Raw genomic sequence first — 12,885 nt, 5'->3', positions numbered from 1 at the left:
GTCGACAAAAGAGGGGGAGGCCTTCAACGAGATGGATTGACACGGTGGCTGCGATGATGAGCTCAAGTATAGCAGGGATCATGGAGCTGGCTCAGGATCGGGCAGTGTTTCATTCTGCTGTGCATGGGGTCGCTATGTGTTGGAAATTACTCGACGGCACCTAACAACAACAACAACAATGTGCTGACAGCTCCTTAATATCTGTCCTTGATCCTGATCACTAATCTCCTGAATTGTATATCTCTCTGTCTATTCATTGTCTCCACTCAGATGGCCAGTTGGTAGTCAGGCCAGCTGGGCTTTGAGCGTCAACATTTCCCTGTCTGCTCCAAGTGAATTCCCTGCAGATGCTCATGGGCCTTACGTGTGTGCATGAGTGTGCATGTGGCTTGTGTATGTACACACTCACTGGGGTATATGAGAGTGTGTGGGACACAGGTGGCTGAAAGGCCAAGCGTCCCCATAGCTGCTGGAAAGTCCCTTGTCTCTCCTCAAAGGATCCTTGGGCCCTCCCAGGGCAAGAGTAGATCTGGGGTGGAGGCCCATGGGATGGGTGTCCAGGAGACGGCAGCCTCCTTCCTCTTTTTCTCCCCTCTCTTTCCCTCTCAGCCCTCCCTCAGGCTGTCTACAAACTCTGCCAGGGTTAAGTCTTCAGGGAGAGGGGACTGAGCACTGGTACTGGCTGAGCCCAGGCCAGAGGAGCTGTGAGACCCTGTCAGGGGTTTGGGTGGAGGCAATGATGATGGGTCCAAGAGGCGCTTGGACCCCTGCCTCCAGCCCCAACCGTGGGCCCTGCCGGGCATGTGCCGGACCCTTGGGCTCTCCCCTCCCTCCAATCTTTGTCTCCCTGGGCTGCTTCTTTGCACTCCTTCATTGTTTTTGACTCTGTTTCTCTCTCTGCTGTTGCCTTACCTTTAGTCTAGTCTCTATTTCTGCTTTCTCTCTGTCTCCACCTCTCTGTGTGTCTCTGTCTCTCATTCTGTGCTTTTCTCTTTCTCCATCTCTCTATTTAGCTGTCTCTCTGTCCCCATCTCTGTGTCTCTGCTGTCTCCTTTTGTCTCTTTCCTCTCTCTGTGTCTCTGCCATTTCTTTCTCTCCATTTCTCTGTGTCTCTGTATCTGTCTGTCTCCATCTCTCTCTGTGTCTTTCTGTATCTTTCTCTTTCCATCTCTCTCTGTTGTCTCTGCTGTCTTTTTCTCTCTTTTTCTGTCTCCATCCTTCTCTGTGTCTCTGTGTCTATCTCTCTTTTTCTGTGTGTCTCTGCAAGTCTCTTTCTCCTTGCGTCTCTCTTTCCTCTCCTCATTTCTTGTCAATCTCCCTCGACTTTCCCTCTGCCTCCTTCTCTCCTTTTTCTCTTTTCTTCTCTCAACCTTTCTCCTTGCACTGTCTGCCAGCACCTCCCTGTTGATCCCTCCCTGAGCCTGCCCTAGCTGCCTCCCTCTCTCCCCACCCCCTTGTCCCACCATCTCTTCCTCCCCGGCCTCGTCTGTCTCCCCGTCACCCTGTCTGTCTCTCCCTCTGCTTTCCGGGAAGGCAACCGTGATTTACGAGCTGCGGACAGGGCCAGCTGCGGGTGCGGGAGGCCTTGATTACAGTTTCCCGGAGGAAGCTGCCTGCTCTGGGATGGCAGGGTGACAGCGTTTATACAGAGCAGCCCGGCTCGGAGCGCGCCTGTCAGCCAGAGACGGATGGAGTGCCGCGAAGGCCCATTACTTCATTCACACCTCGGCGGGCAAACAATAAAACACTTACACACGGCCCTGACACGGGCAGCAGGAGAGCCAGTGGAGCAGCGGCCTCCCCCTAGAACATTCCCAGCCAGGCTGAGGGGCTGACTTCTCTGATGGGAAGGAGTGTGGGTTGGGGGGCAGGATTGCCTCCAGAGCATCCCATGAGGCTCCAGCCCTGGACTTGGCTCCCAGCCAGGACCCTGTCACTGCCCTGGGCTAATCACTTTCCTTGTCTGGACCTCAGTTTCCTCATCTATAAAATGGGACACACAGAATAAATGAGATGATAAACTATAGAATGCCTTAGAAAGTAAAGAGTTATTATCAATATTTAACCAGTAACTGTTGCTGTTGTTGTTAGGTGCCGTTGAGTTGTCTCCGACTCCACGCACAGCAGAATGAAACACTGCCTGGTCCCATGCCAGTTCCACAACCCCTGCTATACTTGAGCCCATCGCCGCAGTCATTGTGTCAATCCATCTTTTTGAGGGCCTTCCCCTCTTTCATCCACGCTTCACCTTACCAAGCATTGACATCCTTCTCCGGGGAACGGTCCCTTCTGACAACATGACCAAAGTACATGAGATGAAGTCTGGCCATTCTCGCTTGCAAGGAGCATTCTGGCTGCACTTCCTCCAGGGCAGATTTGTTAGTTCTTTCAGCAGTCCATGGTACTTTCAACATTCTTCGCCAGCACCACAACTCAAAAGCATCAATTCTTCTTTGGTCTTCCTTATTCATTGTCCAGCTCTCACACATATATAAGGTGACTGAAAATACCATGGCTTGTATCAGGTGCACCTTAGTCCTCAAGGAGACATCTTTGCTCCTCAGCACTTGAAAGAGGTCCTTTGTAGATGATTTGCCCAGTGCTATACATTGTCTGGGGAGCTCTGGTAGCATAGTGCCTAAGTCACTTGACTGCTAACCAGAAGGCTGGAGGTTCAAACCCACCAGCCACTCCTCAGAAGGAAGATGGGGAAATCTACTTCTGTAGTGATACTGCCTGGGAAACCCAAGGAGAGGTCGCTATGAGTCGGGTCCAACTCAACGGCACATAACAACAACAACAACATACGTTGTCTGAAGTCCTAGCTGCTGCCTCCATTGGCATTGATTGTAGAACCAAGCAATGTGAAGTCTCTGACAACTTCAAACTTTTCTCCATTTGTTGTGATGCTGCTTATGTGTCCAGTTGTGAGGAGTTTTGTTTTTTTTATATTGAGATATATAATCTGTACTACAGACTGTATTCTTTAATCTTCATCAGTAAGTGCATTCAAATGACAGCTTCCTGGTCTATGTACAGGTTCCTCATGAGTACAATCAAGTTTCTGGAATTCCCATTCTTCTCAATGTTACCCATAATTTATTATGATCCACACATTCAAATGCCTTTGTGTAGTCAATAAAACACAAGTAAACATCTTTCTGGTATTCTTTGCTTTGAGCCAAGATCCATCCGACATCAGCAATGATATCCCTTGTTCCACATCCTCTCCTGAATCCAGCTTTCATTTCTGGAAGTTCTCTGTCAATATACTGCCACAACTGTCTTTGAATTATCTTCAGCAAGATTTTACGTGCATGTGATAATAATTATATTGTTCGATAATTTCCATATTCTGTGGGATCACCTTTCTTTGGAATGGGCACAAATATGGATCTCTTCCAGTCCGTTGGCCAGAGAAACACTGTCTGAACCAGTAACTAGTTGACATCAAGTCGATTCTGACTCAAGCAACCCCATGTGTGTCAGAGTAGAACTGTACTCCATAGAGTTTTCAATAGCTGATCACCAGGTCTTGTTTCTGAGGTACCTCTAAACCCACTGCCATCAAGTTGATTCTGGCTCCTAGAGACCCCCATTGGGTTTCCAAGGCTGTAAATCTTTATGGAAATAGCTTGTCTCAGCTCCCTTCCACAGAGCAGCTGGTGGGTTTGAACTGCCAACCTTTTGTTTAGCAGCCAAATGCCTTAATCACTACACCACCAGAGCTCCTTGAGGTACCTCTAGGTAGACAAGAACCTCCACCTTCATGATCAGCAGTTGAGTGAGTTAACCATTTTCCCCACCCAGGGACCCATCATCAATATTAGTTAATAATAATATTCAGATTATTAACCAGGATTCCATACCTGGCCCTACAAAAGAAGGCACCCATGGCTTGGGGTACATTCTTCACAGAATATACCATTAAGTATAAGACTGGCAACATTCCTCCTTCCTGCTTGTTTTCAATGGAGCCTCTTACAGAGGCACCCAACTCTGGGGTCTTCATATACCTGGAGGTGAAAGTGACTATTAACAGCTGCTACTGTGGAGCCCTCCTCACCAAAATCTCATCTGTGGGAAGTTGCATTTTACTAAGGAACAAAGCTTTCAGTTAAAGGGATGCTGAACCAATGGTGTTATTTCAGGCCCCTTCCAGCATGTGGAGAAAAGGTTTGAGATTGGAGTGGAGGTAGTCCATTAACTGGTAACTGACCTGTGCTTGTAGAGATGAAATGGAAGAGGAGAATCAGTCATGACACACTGGAGCAGGTGGACACTGGAATGCCCCACCACTGCCACCACCATCTACTGTGCCCTTTGCATGCACCTGGGAGCTACGTATGCTCTTCCTATCTTCACTGACTACTCTCAATAACCCTGCAAGGTGGGGAAACTGAGGCTCAGAGAGATTAAGCATCTTGTCCAAGATCACACAACTTGTACATGACAAAAGTGGGATTGCAACCTAGCTCCGAAGCCCATATTTCCCTCCCTAGACATGGAGGGGCAGTTAGTGGATGGGCTCTGGGGCCAGGATGCCCAGATCCAGGAAGCCCAATGCAGGCTTTACCACTTTCCAGTTGTGTGACCTTGGGCAAGTGGATCAATCTCTCTTGGACTCAGTGTCCTCATCCCTGCAATGGAAAGAATGATAATAATACTTCCTAGGATAGGTGTAAGTGTTGTGGGTGGTGCAAGCAGTTAAGTTCTCGACTAGTAGCCAAAAGGTTGGAGGTTCGAACTGTCCCAGGGGCTCCTAAGAAAATAGGCCTTATGATCTACTTCCAAAAAATCAGCAAACAGTATGGAGCACAGTTCTACTCTGACCCACATGGGATTGCCCCAAGTCTGGGTCAATTCTTCAGCAGCTGCTGCTGGTGGTGGTGAACTGTAAGGAGGCAATCAACTGCTAATCAAGGTCACTGGTTCAAACCAACCAGCTGCTCCACAGAAGAAAGATGAGGCAATCTATTTCTGTAAAGATTTACAGCCTCGGAAACCAAATGAGGGGGTTGCTATGAGTCAGAACTGACTCCATGGCAGTGAGTTTGGTTTGATTTGGTTCTCTTTTACAGGACAAGGCAAGAGGTCAAGACTGCAACATAAGGAGTTGGCAAATTGACCTAACTTGGGTGATAAAATCTTTCACCATTCAACACACACACACACACACACACACATCTTCTCAGAGCAACCTGAAGAAGGCAGGAGTGACAGAAGACATTGAAATAAAGTATTATTCCATTTCTTATATCAAACTGACCAATCAGTGTCATCACATGCCCAGCCAGGCCTGTGGTCAAGAACTGAGAGACCTGGGTTTGAATCAGCTCCACTGATCACAGGGTGCATAACTTAATTCTTTTCACCTCTAGGAGTCTCAATTTCCCCATCTATAAAATGGGATTGATTATACTTACCTCGAAGGCTGGTTGTAAAGATTAAACAAGATGATGCATGTAGTGTAATCATTAACCCAACAGACAATTATTGAGCACCTCCCAGAAGTCTTTAGGTGGAACAAATGATTACTCTTTTGGCTCCCAATCCAAGGTTAGCAGAACCCACTCAGAGGTGCCTTGGAGAAAGCCCTGACAATCTGATTTGGGAAGGTCACCGCCATGAAAACTTTTGGGAGCACAGTTTTACTCTGTAACACATGGGGTCACTATGAGTTGGAATTGACAACAACTAGTTTGATACTATGTGTCAGGAAATGTTCTAGACACTGAGGATGAATAAGAAAGACAAAGCGGTTGGCTTCAAGGAGTGTATATTTTGGTGAGGGAGACAAAAAAGATAATGTGAGATTGTGGGAAAGCCTATGGAGAAGACAAAATGAAGAAGTGTTACATGGGCACAGGGAAGGGCTTCCATGACCAGGTAGCCAGGGAAGGCCTCTCTCTTCATCACTTCTCTTTCCCTGCCTCAATTATGAAGTTCTCATAGTCCCTCATAGGGGTTGCTCCTTCAACAGTCAGCCAGCCAGGCCTGTGGTGGGTGCTGACTTGACCCCTCTCCTGGCACTGCTCTCTGGGTGCCTCCATGGTGTCTCCAGGCCCAGGGATGCCCTGACCAGGCCTCATGACAAAGAGGCCATAGGAGAAGTGCCTCCTTCAGGGTCTTCTGGGGACCAAGATTGCCCCTCTCCCCAGCACGGCCTGGCCTGGCCTCCAGTGGCCCCTTGCTCCTCTCCCATCTCCTCCTGCCTCAGGAACCAAGGCCCATTGCTGGCCACTGAGGGGATGTTGCTAAAGAGGGTAACCACCATTTCACCAGATGTCACAGGGCAGAGTTCACAGAGAGGATGCAGCAGATAGAACTGCTGGTACCCAAGTCCAGAGTGTGTCACGGCTGACAGCAGGTATCACGTGGCTGAAAGGATAAGGCAAGCTGATGGTTGAGTGTGGCCACCAGGCACAGCAAGGGCCAGAGCCAATGAGTACCTCTTCCTATCAGCAAGAGAACCCCAGCATTGCTGTCCAGCTACCACTGTCAACTACTCTGAAAGGGATCACAATAGGATATCCAGGACAGACTGAGAGAAAAATGTGCAAAAAACTCAAAAAAAAAGAAAAGAAAAAGACCAGGCTTACTGGTCTGATAGAGACTGGTGGAACCTCTGAGACTATGGCCCTTAGACACCCTTTAAGCCCGAAACTGAACTCACCCCTGTAGCTCAACTTTCAGCCGAATGATAGACAGGCCTGGGGGGTGAAGAGTAACACCAGAGAGGTACGCACTCCTTAGAACAATCAACCATATGCGATGGAAAAGGGAGCATGTGCCCAGGGATAAAGCTCAGAAGGCAGGAATGCATAGGAAAGAAAGACAAAGGGAGATGGTAACCACAGGCAGGAATCAGGAAGAGAGCTGTTATATTTTGGGGATTGTAGTCAATGTCAGGAAACAAAATGAGCATGAACAGTTGAATGGAAAACCAATCTGCTATGTAAACTTTCACTCAAATTACAATACAAAGATTCAGAATAAAGAGGACTTCCCCATTGCGCACCCCATATCCCAAGGGGCCTTCCCTGAAGCCCTCTTCTGAATTTGAGCTAACTGAGGCCCAGGAAATGACCCTCCACCTGTAGAAATTAAACTTTACAAACAGTTCCCTCTGGACCCCACAGCAGAGCGGGGCTCAGGGCCTGAGAAGCTTTGTTCTGTCTTGAACTGACGAATCAAGGAACTTGAGCTGGAGGTTGCTGGGGAGAGGTGAAAAGAAGGAACGACTAACTTTTCTTTAGGCTCAGTCAGAGAAGGCTTCTTGGAGGAAGGGGTATTTTTAGAATAATAAAAGATGGCCATGATAAGTAACATTTATTGAGAGTGTACTATGTGCTGGGCAATGTGTGGAGCCCAGTGCACATGGTAGCTCATTTATTACATATAATAAGTTCTTGAGGCAAGGACTACCAGGATCCCCAATTATAGATGGGTAACAGCTCATTGAGGGGCAGGGACTGTTCTAAATTCTCGTGTGGGTGAGGTTCACAGCTGGGATTCAAACCCAGGTTCATCAGTCTCGGAGCCCATGAGCTTAACCTTGCGTCACAGCAAAGGGGGCGGATCCCCAAGTTTAAGCATCAGCATGGCAGACAGTGGGCGTGAGGCTCAATGGGACACTCCCATTTGCTCACATCACCAATGCGAAAATGAAGGGGTTGGTTGGTGCCCCTCAGCCACCCCCATCCACCTCTGTCCCCTGTGAGCCCTGGGGGCAGGCTGGTCCTGAGAACTTATTCACATGGATGTGGAGGAAGGGCCAGCGACCAGTACCACCATTTTCTGAGCACCTGCTATGTTTTGAGCATTTACCATAGATGATCTCATCTGATCCTTACACATTTACCTACAAACACCCCCCACCCATTTACCAAGTGTCCATCTAATGATCGTTATTGAGCATGTATCTACTACACCTGTATTAGCCCTGTGAGCAGGGGGTGGGAGGGTGGGGGGAGTGCATGTAGGGAAACAATAGGCATGACCCCTGCTCTCCAGGAGCCAATGGTCCTTGAGAAGTGGGAACATGTGCTCAGAAAGTCACACCAGAAAGAGACTTGTGGTAAGTGTCTTGCAAGTACAATATGCTACAGGAGCTCAAAATGGGTGGTGGGCCCAGTGAAAGTGAGGGCTTCTGAAAGTGGGCTGGAGGAGTCTCAAGAAAGGTCTTAAGAAAGTTTGTGGCCTCTTCCTGCACACAGAAACCTTAGACGCTACCGAGTGCTCTTAATTTGTGAGGTGCTGTCCTCTGTAGTCCCTGCATAGTGTCAATGGTTAAATGTTGGACTACTAACCAAAAGGTTGCATGTTCAAACCCACCCAGAGGCAGCTCAGAAGAAAAGCCTGGGATTCCACTTGAAAACCCTATGGACGGAGTGCAGTCCTGCTCTGCAAGGCATGTGGGGTTGCCATGAGTTGGAATTGACTTGACGGCAACTAACAACAATAACAGCAACCTCTGTTCTCTCTGGTCTCCCTAATAGACTCCTAACTCTTCTTCAAGCGTATCCTAGGTGGTCCCCCTTGCTATAGCTTCCCCATCCCTCCATGCTTCCTTTGGCAGAACCAGTGGCTCCACCTGTGGTCTGATGACAGCATCCTATGGGAGCTCCTCCACCTCACCGATTACTCAGAAATGTCATCATCTGTCTCTCTCTTTCTTCATGGACAGAGAAGCCATGCAGAGAGGAGTCTGAAAATAGTATAAAGTATTTACTTAGCACAGAACCTGGCACACAGTAAGACTGTAAAAACTACTATTGCTGTTGATGTTGTTGATGGATATGTAATAAACTTTAAATTAAGTGAGTTCAATGGGGAGGTGGAGAACAGGAGGAAGCACACACCTGGGGCAGGTGTAGGGCCTGGGTGGAGGGAGGCAGGGGCCGGCAGTCCTGCAAGGAGGGGCCCTGCAGGGAAGCAGCACCTAATGGGCCTGGAGTGGTGTAAGGATCTTGACGGATGGAGGAGCAGAGGGGGAGGCCGAGACAGCTGTGTGATCCTTCGCCAAGATGGATAGTTCCAGCAATAGCCCCGACAGGTAAACAGTGGGGCTGGGGCCAGACAGGGCCCTGCCCCACCCCCACCTGGTGACAACTCCTGTCAAGGCTTGATGGGAGGCTGCTGGCTGCTCCTGCCTCCTTGGCCCTGCTAAGAAGTAGGGAGATTTGCCCAAAGTTGGGGGAGCCAAGGTCTTTTCCGTTGACCCCAGCTGCACAAGAAAGCCCAAGGGAAGAAAGGAGAGGGATCCTTGCTTTCTCTGATCCTGCCTGGGCATTCAGGAGGATGCTGGTGCTACCAGACCTTCTGTGTTCAGTACCCCCCTCCTACAGGAAGCCCTCTCTGACCAGTCACTTTTACCCCTCCTCTGTCTACCCACCTTTTGCCCCCACAGGAATCAATCCCCTGAGTAAAGACCCCCAACACCAACTGTCTGCTCCACTCACCCAACACTTGTGCTTGTGTTTGTACAACTGAAGCCCAGCTCTGCCCTCGCTGGCTGTGTGGCCTCAACTGTAGTCACTTCATCTATTCCATGGGGACATGAGATTGACATGCTTTCCTTTGTGTGTGTGTGTGTGTGTGTGTGTGATTTGGTGAAAGTTTACAGAGCAAATTTATTTTCCATTCAATAGTTCATGCACATAGTTTTCATGATATCGATTACAATCCCAATTTAACAGCTCCCTTCCTGCTGCCTCCCTATGGTTACCTTTTCCCTGTGTCCTTCTTTTCTGTGCATTCCTACTCTCTGGGCTGTCTGCCTGTGCAAATACTGCGTTTCTGATCTCCCATGGTTTATCTAAGGAGTGTACCTACCGTATGCAATTGTTCACCTTGTAGACCTGTCTATTGTTTGGCTGGAAGCCACTGGCATAAGTTCAATTCCAGGCCAAAGGGTGATTAGAGGCCATAGTCTCGAGGGTTTCATCAGTCTCTATTAGACCAGTAAGCCTAGTCTTTTTTATGATTTTGAGTTTTGTTCCACATTTTTCTACTGCTCTATCTGGGATCTCCTATTCTGATCCCTTTCCAAGTGGTTGACAGTGGTAGCTGGGCACCATCTAGTTCTTCTGGTCTCAGGGTCATGTAAGCTGAGGTTCACCTGATCTACTAGTTCCTTGGACTAATTGTTTCCATGTGTCTTTGATTGTCTTTGTTCTTTTTTGCTCTGGAGGAAGAGAGACCAATTGTTACATATTAGATGGCCACTTGCAAGATTTTAAGACCCCAGTCACTGCTCACCAAAATAGAATGTAGAACAATGTTTTTGTGTAGTATGTTAGGCCAGTTGATGTCTCTCTGTGACCACGGTCCCAAGCCCCCAGGCTCAGGAACTCATTCCCTCAAAGTGTTTGGCTGTGGCTAAGAAGTTATCATAATTTTGCCCCATTAGCTCTATTGTATCTATGGACATTCTTATCATCTGCCAAACTTATATATAGTCATGGGAATAGTCCCTTTTGCCTACCCATACCTGATCATTTAGCCTGTCTGCCTATGTATCCACCCATAGACTGATTTTATTATTACTGATAATGCAGTATTGTGTATGTAAAATTTTTACCTTTGTTGTCTGTACTACTTTTGATATTCTTTAAGTTGGAGTTTGATATTAAATCTGTTACTTGCTGGCTTGGAGCCTCAGTTTCTGCATCTGGCAAGTAGAGGTCACCATCAGATCCACCTCATAACATCTGTGAAGATGAGGAGAGGCACTTTTATAGAGGGCTTGGCCCAGGGCAAAGATAGAAGGTGCTTGGTGAATGTTCATCAGCAAGAAAGTTCTGGGCCTCACAGAGGCAGCTGGACCACAGCCCAAGCTGGGCTCAGGTGTGAAGGCTCCTGCTCTGATCTCTGTAATTGAGGGGTCAGGAATTCTAGAAAGAGGGAGGTGGGGGTCTAGCCAATGCCCCTCCTTGCTAGCCTACTTCCCTGAGGCCCTATTGGCCCAATGACCTGTTTGCCTATATTTCTACCATATTCAGTGTTTTCCAGACATTGGATTATCTTAGTTTGTTTGCCCCTCCCCCCCCCCTTTTTTTTACCCATTGACAATTATTTAATTAGTCTAGAGATACCCTGGCTTGCCTGAATGGAACCAGCAGGTGTTTAACGAAAGGTTTCCATCTGTCCCTTGGCCCCTGTATCTCCAACTTCCCAGCACTATGGGAGCTTTGGTGGTATAGTGCCTAAGGCACTTGACTGCTAACCAGAAGGCTGGTGGTTCAAACCCACCAGTTACATGAATGATGGGCTTGTTTTGGTTTGGGAATAGATGTCCTCTTAAAATGTATTTAAATTGCTTTGGTATTCTTCAAGACAATATTTCCAGTATTTACATTTTTAAGCTCCAGTCATCACAATGTAATGTTAGCTGATTAAATTTAAATTGTGTTATTATTTTGAGAGGAATTCTCAGATATGATTTTAGTTTCAGGATAACTGAAAAGCTATCAAACCACTTCCATAATGGGAGCTGCTGTCTTAGGAGAGGAGCTTGGGTTGTGAGAGCAGAATCTGGCCTCTGCCCCAAAGACCTCTTGGACCCCTGGAGGGAACGGAAAGGACATCCCAAAGGAGAATCAAGAATTAGCCAAAAGGAAGGGCTACCACTGTCTCCCAAATGTCTACCCCTACTCTTCATCCTTGTTGGAAAGGGCAAATTGGAGTTGGGGGTCAAACCAATAGGCCCAGTCACCTAGTTAGGGGGAGAGAGGAATGAAACCTCGGCTGAACTAAAGCAGTGTCCTCCCACCTCATTCCTCCATCCTGTCCATCCAGCCATGCAGACTTTAACCAGCCATCCTTTCATCTGTCCGACCCATCCATCCACTTCATTACTCCTTTGTTCACCCAACTATCCACCCACTCAACCCCTACCCATTTACCCATCCTTCCCCTACCCACCCACCATCTACCTACCCACTCAATAACCTTTCCATTCATCACGCACTCAGTCACCCACCTGTTCACACATCCATCTATCCATTACCCATCCATCTGTCTACTCAATCACCCATCCTACTCCAACCCACATAGCAATCCATTCATCCACCTACTCATCCATTTATCCAATAAATAAAAGAAGGGAAAATGGAAGGAACAGTAAAATCCCTGAGTTAGGAAAGAAGGAACAGGGAGTATGAGAAGTTGAAGAAAGAACCAAGTGGCTGAAACTGGTGAGTGAAAATGTGAGGAGAATGAGAGAAGGTTGAGGAAATAAGCAGGGGCCAGGCATGCTAGCGATAGTGGGCCACAATAAGGTGTGAGTTTGGAGACTGAGACCGATTTGGTAAGAGTGTGTGTGTGTGTGTGTGTGTGTGTGTGTGTGCAGGGAACAGGAAAGCAGAGACTGACAGGAGCTCCAGATCCTGGTCCACAAGGAGCAAATACCTGCTGCCCCAGGCCTCTCTGCTTCAGCCTGACTCTGTCACTTGTGACCCAGCAGTCTTGGCATAGGCAGAAGCTGGCATTGGAAGAAGAGAACTGGATTTGGAAGCAGCAGATCTGGCTCTGTGTTTCTCATTATCTATGACCACCCTGAACCTCAGTTTCCCCATTAGCAAAATGGATATAATCTTTCTATCTCTTGGGTTGCTGAGAGGAGCAAAGGGAAGAAAGATTGTGACGAACTGTGCATGTGTGAGGTTTTTGGAGGCTGAGCATACCCAGGTAGGCCAGAGGCAGCTGGAGGCAGGAAAGACAGGGAGAACTCTGGGGCAGAGAATGACAATGACCTGTCCAAGGTCACACAGCAGTAGGGAATGGGGGGTAGGTCTTGGCTCCTGGGCTGCATAGGGACCTCAGCTGTTGGGATGGAACCCTGTGACAGCAGGAGGTGAGCAAATGCTGAGAAATCCTCCA

Source organism: Orycteropus afer, unplaced genomic scaffold (genome assembly GCF_000298275.1).
Source record: "Orycteropus afer afer isolate SDZICR_OR568_19922 unplaced genomic scaffold, OryAfe1.0 scaffold00031, whole genome shotgun sequence".
NCBI lineage: Eukaryota > Metazoa > Chordata > Mammalia > Tubulidentata > Orycteropodidae > Orycteropus > Orycteropus afer.
Note: the sequence above shows the minus strand (reverse complement) of the source record.